This window comes from Astyanax mexicanus, chromosome 4 (genome assembly GCF_023375975.1).
Source record: "Astyanax mexicanus isolate ESR-SI-001 chromosome 4, AstMex3_surface, whole genome shotgun sequence".
NCBI lineage: Eukaryota > Metazoa > Chordata > Actinopteri > Characiformes > Acestrorhamphidae > Astyanax > Astyanax mexicanus.
Window position 1 is genome coordinate 19,654,551 of NC_064411.1, and position 8,799 is coordinate 19,663,349.

The window sequence follows — 8,799 nt, forward strand, 5'->3', positions numbered from 1 at the left end:
ATGGATAGGGACGCCTATATAGAGGAAGCAAAAAGACAATTAATTCAGGAGGAATATTATAAATATTATAAAACCTATTTTTCTAGAGACAGTTCCAGAGTTGCTACTGTGCACTCTTGCTGCTTTACTATCTGTGGCTTTCTCTGCATTGCTACTGTGCACTCTCGCTGCTTAACTACAAGTGGCTTTCTCTGCACTGCTAGTGTGCACTCTCGCTGCTTTACTATCTGTGGCTATCTCTGCGCTGCTACTGTGCACTCTCTCTGCTTTACTCTCTGTGGCTTTCTCTGCGTTGTTACTGTGCACTCTCTCTGCTTTACTCTCTTTGGCTCTTGCAGCTTTACTATATGTGGCTTTCTCTGCGTTGCTACTGTGCACTCTCTCTGCTTTACTCTCTGTGGCTTTCTCTGCGTTGCCACTGTGCATTCTCTCTGCTTTACTATCTGTGGCTTTTTCTGCACTGCTAGTGTGCACTCTTGCTGCTTTACTGTCTGTGGCTCTCTCTGCACTGCTACTGTGCACTCTTGCTGCTTTACTAAGTGTGGCTTTCTCTGCACTGCTACTGTGCACTCTCTCTGCTTTACTATCTGTGGCTTTCTCTGCGATGCTAGTGTGCACTCACGTGCTTTACTATATGTGGCTTTCTCTGGGTTGCTACTGTGCACTCTCTCTGCTTTACTATCTGTGGCTTTCTCTGCGTTGCCACTGTGCATTCTCTCTGCTTTACTATCTGTGGCTTTTTCTGCACTGCTAGTGTGCACTCTTGCTGCTTTACTGTCTGTGGCTCTCTCTGCGTTGCTACTGTGCACTCTTGCTGCTTTACTAACTGTGGCTTTCTCTGCACTGCTAGTGTGCACTCTTGCTGCTTTACTATCTGTGGCTTTTTCTGCGCTGCTACTGTGCACACTTGCTGCTTTTCTAACTGTGGCTTTCTCTGCACTGCTAGTGTGCACTCTCTCTACTTTACTATCTGTGGCTTTCTCTGCGCTGCTACTGTGCACTCTCTCTACTTTACTATGTGTGGCTTTCTCTGCGATGCTAGTGTGCACTCACATGCTTTACTATCTGTGGCTTTCTCTGCGTTGCTACTGTGCACTCTCTCTGCTTTACTATCTGTGGCTTTTTCTGCACTGCTAGTGTGCACTCTCGCTGCTTAACTATAAGTGGCTTTCTCTGCGCTGCTGTTGTGCACTTTCGCTGCTTTACTCTCTTTGGCTCTCATTGCTTTACTATCTGTGGCTTTCTCTGCATTGTTACTGTGCACTCTCTCTGCTTTACTCTCTTTGGTCTTGCAGCTTTACTATCTGTGGCTTTCTCTGCGTTGCTACTGTGCACTCTCGTTGCTTTACTTACTGTGGCTTTCTCTGCGATGCTAGTGTGCACTCACGTGCTTTACTATATGTGGCTTTCTCTGCACTGCTAGTGTGCACTCTTGCTGCTTTACTATCTGTGGCTTTCTTTGCACTGCTACTGTGCACTCTTGCTGCTTTACTATCTGTGGCTTTCTCTGCACTGCTACTGTGCACTCTCTGTGCTTTACTCTCTGTGGCTTTTTCTGCACTGCTAGTGTGCGCTCTTGCTGCTTTACTGTCTGTTGCTCTATCTGCACTGCTAGTGTGCACTCTTGCTGCTTTACTATAAGTGGCTTTCTCTGCGCTGCTGTTGTGCACTTTCGCTGCTTTACTCTCTTTGGCTCTCATTGCTTTACTATCTGTGGCTTTCTCTGCGATGCTAGTGTGCACTCACGTGCTTTACTATCTGTGGTTTTCTCTGGGTTGCTACTGTGCACTCTCGTTGCTTTACCATCTGTGGCTTTCTCTGCGATGCTAGTGTGCACTCACATGCTTTACTATCTGTGGTTTTCTCTGGGTTGCTACTGTGCACTCTCGTTGCTTTACTATCTGTGGCTTTCTCTGCGATGCTAGGAGGCACTCACGTGCATTACTATCTGTGGCTTTCTCTGCGATGCTAGTGTGCACTCACATGCTTTACTATCTGTGGCTTTCTCTGGGTTGCTACTGTGCACTCTCGTTGCTTTACTATCTGTGGCTTTCTCTGCGATGCTAGTGTGCACTCACGTGCTTTACTATCTGTGGCTTTCTCTGCGTTGCTACTGTGCACTCTCGCTGCTTTACTATCTGTGGCTTTCTCTGCGTTGTTACTGTGCACTCTCTCTGCTTTACTATCTGTGGCTTTCTCTGCGTTGCCACTGTGCACTCTCTCTGCTTTACTGTCTTTGGCTCTTGCAGCTTTACTATCTGTGGCTTTCTCTGCGTTGCTACTGTGCACTCTCTCTGCTTTACTATCTGTGGCTTTCTCTGCGATGCTAGTGTGCACTCTCGCTGCTTTACTATCTGTGGCTTTCTCTGAACTGCTAGTGTGCACTCTCGCTGCTTTACTATCTGTGGCTTTCTCTGCGCTGCTACTGTGCACTCTCTCTACTTTACTATGTGTGGCTTTCTCTGCGATGCTAGTGTGCACTCACATGCTTTACTATCTGTGGCTTTCTCTGCGTTGCTACTGTGCACTCTCTCTGCTTTACTATCTGTGGCTTTTTCTGCACTGCTAGTGTGCACTCTCGCTGCTTAACTATAAGTGGCTTTCTCTGCGCTGCTGTTGTGCACTTTCGCTGCTTTACTCTCTTTGGCTCTCATTGCTTTACTATCTGTGGCTTTCTCTGCATTGTTACTGTGCACTCTCTCTGCTTTACTCTCTTTGGTCTTGCAGCTTTACTATCTGTGGCTTTCTCTGCGTTGCTAGTGTGCACTCACGTGCTTTACTATATGTGGCTTTCTCTGCACTGCTAGTGTGCACTCTTGCTGCTTTACTATCTGTGGCTTTCTCTGCACTGCTACTGTGCACTCTCTGTGCTTTACTTACTGTGGCTTTCTCTGCGATGCTAGTGTGCACTCACGTGCTTTACTATATGTGGCTTTCTCTGCACTGCTAGTGTGCACTCTTGCTGCTTTACTATCTGTGGCTTTCTCTGCACTGCTACTGTGCACTCTCTGTGCTTTACTCTCTTTGGCTCTTGCAGCTTTACTATAGGTGGCTTTCTCTGCGTTGGTACTGTGCACTCTCGTTGCTTTACTATCTGTGGCTTTCTCTGAGATGCTAGTGTGCACTCACGTGCTTTACTATCTGTGGCTTTCTCTGCGATGCTAGTGTGCACTCACGTGCTTTACTATCTGTGGCTTTCTCTGCGTTGCCACTGTGCACTCTCTCTGCTTTACTATCTGTGGCTTTCTCTGCGATGCTAGTGTGCACTCACGTGCTTTACTATCTGTGGCTTTCTCTGCGTTGCTACTGTGCACTTTCTGTGCTTTACTATCTGTGGCTTTCTCTGCGATGCTAGTGTGCACTCTTCGCTGCTTTACTATCTGTGGCTTTCTCTGCACTGCTAGTGTGCACTCTCGCTGCTTTACTATCTGTGGCTTTCTCTGCACTGCTAGTGTGCACTCTTCGCTGCTTTACTATCTGTGGCTTTCTCTGCACTGCTAGTGTGCACTCTCGCTGCTTTACTATCTGTGGCTTTCTCTGCACTGCTAGTGTGCACTCTCGCTGCTTTACTATCTGTGGCTTTCTCTGCGTTGTTACTGTGCACTCTCTCTGCTTTACTATCTGTGGCTTTTTCTGCACTGCTAGTGTGCACTCTTGCTGCTTAACTATAAGTGGCTTTCTCTGCGCTGCTGTTTTGCACTTTCGCTGCTTTACACTCTTTGGCTCTCATTGCTTTACTATCTGTGGCTTTCTCTGCACTGCTAGTGTGCACTCATTTTTAACTCTACTATTTTAGTGTCCAATGCATGACTTGTTACCTGCAAAAAATTATTATACACACAGTCAATTTACAACATTATGACCACCTCCTTATTTCTACACTTACTATTTTTATAGATCTACTTTAGATCTTTGTAGTTCTATAATTACAGACTAAAATCCTGTATCTGTTTCTCTGCCTTCATTATTATCATACTTTCACCCAGGACTTCTGTACTTTAATACAATACAGATTAGCTATTATAGCATCCACTCATATCAGCACAACACACACTAACACCTCATACACCACCACCATGCTAATCCCTGCAGTGCTGAAAATAACCACCCACCACGCAAATAATAATAGCTGCTCTGTGGTGGTCTATACTGCGGGGTTCCGTGTACTGACGAAGAGTGAAAGAGTAAGGATAATAATAAAGTACACAGAGAAACAGATACAGGACTACAGAGTGTCCTTTATGATCGGCGGAGCTAAAAAGATGCTCAGTGAGTGTATGGTCATAGGTGTATGGTGTATGGAGCTGGTCATAATATTCTGACTTGACTGTGTATAAAATGGTTAAGGGTAAATTAAATACATTCTTCCACAAAACAAAATTGGTACCACATTAAAATAAGACTACCTTTATAAAGGGTTATAAATGGTTTACAATTAGTTTATTAATGGTTACTAATTAGGTTGTAAATGCTTTAAAATCATTAATAATCAGTTATAAGACATATATAGAAAGGGCAACAGTATAGATGGCTGTGGGTTCACTATTTGGCAAACAATAGGTCTTTTTGTTGCCCTTTCTATGTATGTGTTATAACTGATTATTAATTATTTTTAAGACATTTACAACCTAATTAGTAACCATAAATAAACTAATCGTAAAGCATTTATAAACCCTTTATAAAGGTAGTCTTATTTTAAAGTGGTACCACAAAATTAGTCCCCGTATGTGTGCAGTGTATTTTCCCAGCATTATTTAACACTATGTTTTTCATAGCTAAATTCAACCCGGATGCAAGCCACTAGAGATGGGCCTGTTCCGGTTGGTGAACTGATCTTAGAGGAAGAGGGAAAGCACCACGAGGTGGCGCTGTGGAGAGAGGCAGCACTGGCAGAACTGGCCCTCTTGCAGCTTACAGAAATTACACATCTGAATATTGTGAGGTAAATTATTACTGCAGCTGTTTGAAGGAGGTGGTGTTAATGTTGTTATGGTTGTGTGTTGAGTTGTTTCAAGGGCAAAGCAAACTCACATTGTTATACAAGATGTACACTGATTACTTTAGATTACATTAAAGTGTCATTTCTTCCGTGCTGACCCAGGAAATATTGACAAATGAGAAATACTGTAATTTTGAGAACCTGAAAAAACCTGAGAAAAAAAACAGAAGAGGGATTGTGGTGGTTGGAGTCTCTGTGGGAAGCAACACCACTCTCCTTTTGACAGAAGATATGGAGGAGCTCATCGTTCCACACAATGTACTGATCAGCTAATTAAGCACCTTCCAATCATCGTAAACATTTCCTATGAGGGAGGCGTTATTTGTTCTATTGACAGCCCAGCTTTTACAGAGGCATAAGGCCTTAAAAATGTCTTTTCACATACAAATCCAGTTCTAATCTGACCCAAAATCTGTTTTTCCATCCCCTGTTTTCTCCTTTTCAGTTTAGGGGAGAAGTTATATACATGGACTTGATTTGTAGTCAATAACGAGTATAAACTTTTGTTGAATAGCCCACCTCCGATCTCCCCCAACATTCCGAAATACAGTGCGATAGTTTATATACACAGATAGTTTATATACACAATACCTTCAGCTAGTCAAGCCACAATAAGTCAACTGACAAGAAATGCTTAAAAATGCTAAATATTATAGAGATATTTTCAGCAACAACTGGAAAGTTATGCATTTCCCCGACATTAATTTTCCAATCTATTCCCCTTTCCTACCTATTCATTCGTGCTTGTCATCAGACCTTTCCTGGCTTAACTACAACATGGAACTGTGTGTATAAGAGTGCTTTAATAAACTAATCTGTAGGCACTGTGTGTATAAACAGTGTTTTAATAAACTATCTGTAGGAACTGTGTGTATAAACGGTGTTTTTAATAAACTATCTGTAGGAACTGTGTGTATAAACAGTGTTTTTAATAAACTATCAGTAGGAACTGTGTGTATAAACAGTGTTTTTAATAAACTATCAGTAGGAACTGTGTGTATAAACAGTGTTTTTAATAAACTATCTGTAGGCACTGTGTGTATAAACAGTGTTTTTAATAAACTATCTGTAGGAACTGTGTGTATAAACAGTGTTTTTAATAAACTATCTGAAGGTACTGTGTGTATAAACAGTGTTTTTAATAAACTATCAGTAGGAACTGTGTGTATAAACAGTGTTTTAATAAACTATCTGTAGGCACTGTGTGTATAAACAGTGTTTTTAATAAACTAATCTGTAGGAACTGTGTGTATAAACAGTGTTTTTAATAAACTATCTGTAGGCACTGTGTGTATAAACAGTGTTTTTAATAAACTAATCTGTAGGAACTGTGTGTATAAACAGTGTTTTTAATAAACTATCAGTAGGAACTGTGTGTATAAACAGTGTTTTTAATAAACTATCTGTAGGAACTGTGTGTATAAACAGTGTTTTTAATAAACTATCTGTAGGAACTGTGTGTATAAACAGTGTTTTTAATAAACTATCTGTAGGAACTGTGTGTATAAACAGTGTTTTTAATAAACTAATCTGTAGGAACTGTGTGTATAAACAGTGTTTTAATAAACTATCTGTAGGGACTGTGTGTATAAACAGTGTTTTTAATAAACTAATCTGTAGGAACTGTGTGTATAAACAGTGTTTTTAATAAACTATCTGTAGGAACTGTGTGTATAAACAGTGTTTTTAATAAACTATCTGAAGGTACTGTGTGTATAAGAGTGTTTTAATAAACTAATCTGTAGGAACTGTGTGTATAAACAGTGTTTTAATAAACTATCTGTAGGCACTGTGTGTATAAACAGTGTTTTTAATAAACTATCAGTAGGAACTGTGTGTATAAACAGTGTTTTTAATAAACTATCTGTAGGCACTGTGTGTATAAACAGTGTTTTTAATAAACTATCTGTAGGCACTGTGTGTATAAACAGTGTTTTTAATAAACTATCTGTAGGAACTGTGTGTATAAACAGTGTTTTTAATAAACTATCAGTAGGAACTGTGTGTATAAACAGTGTTTTTAATAAACTATCTGTAGGCACTGTGTGTATAAACAGTGTTTTTAATAAACTATCTGTAGGAACTGTGTGTATAAACAGTGTTTTTAATAAACTATCTGAAGGCACTGTGTGTATAAACAGTGTTTTTAATAAACTAATCTGTAGGAACTGTGTGTATAAACAGTGTTTTTAATAAACTATCTGTAGGCACTGTGTGTATAAACAGTGTTTTTAATAAACTAATCTGTAGGAACTGTGTGTATAAACAGTGTTTTTAATAAACTATCTGTAGGAACTGTGTGTATAAACAGTGTTTTTAATAAACTATCTGTAGGAACTGTGTGTATAAACAGTGTTTTTAATAAACTATCTGTAGGAACTGTGTGTATAAACAGTGTTTTTAATAAACTAATCTGTAGGAACTGTGTGTATAAACAGTGTTTTTAATAAACTATCTGTAGGAACTGTGTGTATAAACAGTGTTTTAATAAACTATCTGTAGGCACTGTGTGTATAAACAGTGTTTTTAATAAACTAATCTGTAGGAACTGTGTGTATAAACAGTGTTTTAATAAACTATCTGTAGGCACTGTGTGTATAAACAGTGTTTTTAATAAACTAATCTGTAGGAACTGTGTGTATAAACAGTGTTTTTAATAAACTATCTGTAGGAACTGTGTGTATAAACAGTGTTTTTAATAAACTATCTGTAGGAACTGTGTGTATAAACAGTGTTTTTAATAAACTATCTGTAGGCACTGTGTGTATAAACAGTGTTTTTAATAAACTATCTGAAGGTACTGTGTGTATAAGAGTGTTTTAATAAACTAATCTGTAGGAACTGTGTGTATAAACAGTGTTTTTAATAAACTATCTGTAGGAACTGTGTGTATAAACAGTGTTTTTAATAAACTATCTGTAGGAACTGTGTGTATAAACAGTGTTTTTAATAAACTATCTGTAGGCACTGTGTGTATAAACAGTGTTTTTAATAAACTATCTGTGTACTTTTAAAGTTCTCACTGCCTTGCTTTAAATGTCATCATCCTTGGAATTCTACCAGTGAAGTGTGGAGCTACTTTGAGTTTGTTGTTAATGGTGTAAAAATAGTGATTTTTTTTGTATGGGTTAAGCTATGCCCCTACACTGTAAAAACGAAAAAGTTGAGAAAACTTAAAATTTCAAGGCAACTTACTGCACTCGATTTTTGAGTTTAGAACTCAACTCAAAATATTAAGTTTTTAAGAAAGTTGAGCCAACTATTTATTTCTTGTTCAGATAATTAATTTTTCATATTTACATAAAATTCGAATTTTAAGTTTTGCATACTTAGAATTACAGGTTATTAAAATGTTGACCCAGCTCATTATTTCTTGTTCAGATTATTCATTTTTCACGTTTATATAAACTTCAAATTTTATGTTTTATATACTTAGAGTTCCAGATTGGTAAAAAGTTGAGTCAACTGATACGAAAAAGTTAAGAAAACTTAAAATTTCAAGGCAACTTACTGCACTCGATTTTTGAGTTTAGATCTCAACTCAAAATATTAAGTTTTTAAGAAAAGTAGAACCAACTAATTATTTCTTGTTTAAATTACTAATTTCACATTTATTTATACTTCAATAAAAAAATAAATTTTACATACTAAGAGTTTCAGATTTTTTAAAAAGTTGAGCCAACCTGTTAAAATGTTCTTCTCACACACAAAGTTCTACATACTAAGAATACCTAACTAAAGTTAGGTGTCCTTACTTAAGACAAATGACAAAACAGTTAAGTTAATATGTTTATTAACCC

At 38.5% G+C, this 8,799-nt stretch overlaps 5 protein-coding genes across 13 annotated transcripts in view; 3 read left to right on the forward strand and 2 right to left on the reverse strand.

Moving 5' to 3' along the window:
* LOC125801145 (zinc finger protein 850-like) overlaps positions 1-8,799 on the forward strand; it is a 503,810-nt gene that overhangs the window by 184,703 nt on the left and 310,308 nt on the right. The gene's annotated exons all lie outside the window — the stretch shown is intronic.
* Positions 1-8,799, forward strand: part of LOC125801185 (zinc finger protein 271-like) — a 253,538-nt gene that overhangs the window by 176,458 nt on the left and 68,281 nt on the right. The gene's annotated exons all lie outside the window — the stretch shown is intronic.
* Positions 1-8,799, reverse strand: part of LOC111188305 (zinc finger protein 239-like) — a 192,080-nt gene that overhangs the window by 137,503 nt on the left and 45,778 nt on the right. The gene's annotated exons all lie outside the window — the stretch shown is intronic.
* LOC125801182 (zinc finger protein 585A-like) overlaps positions 1-8,799 on the reverse strand; it is a 243,056-nt gene that overhangs the window by 105,581 nt on the left and 128,676 nt on the right. The window lies entirely within an intron of this gene.
* The window catches only part of LOC125801682 (zinc finger protein 239-like), a 155,704-nt gene that overhangs the window by 35,204 nt on the left and 111,701 nt on the right, over positions 1-8,799 (forward strand). The window lies entirely within an intron of this gene.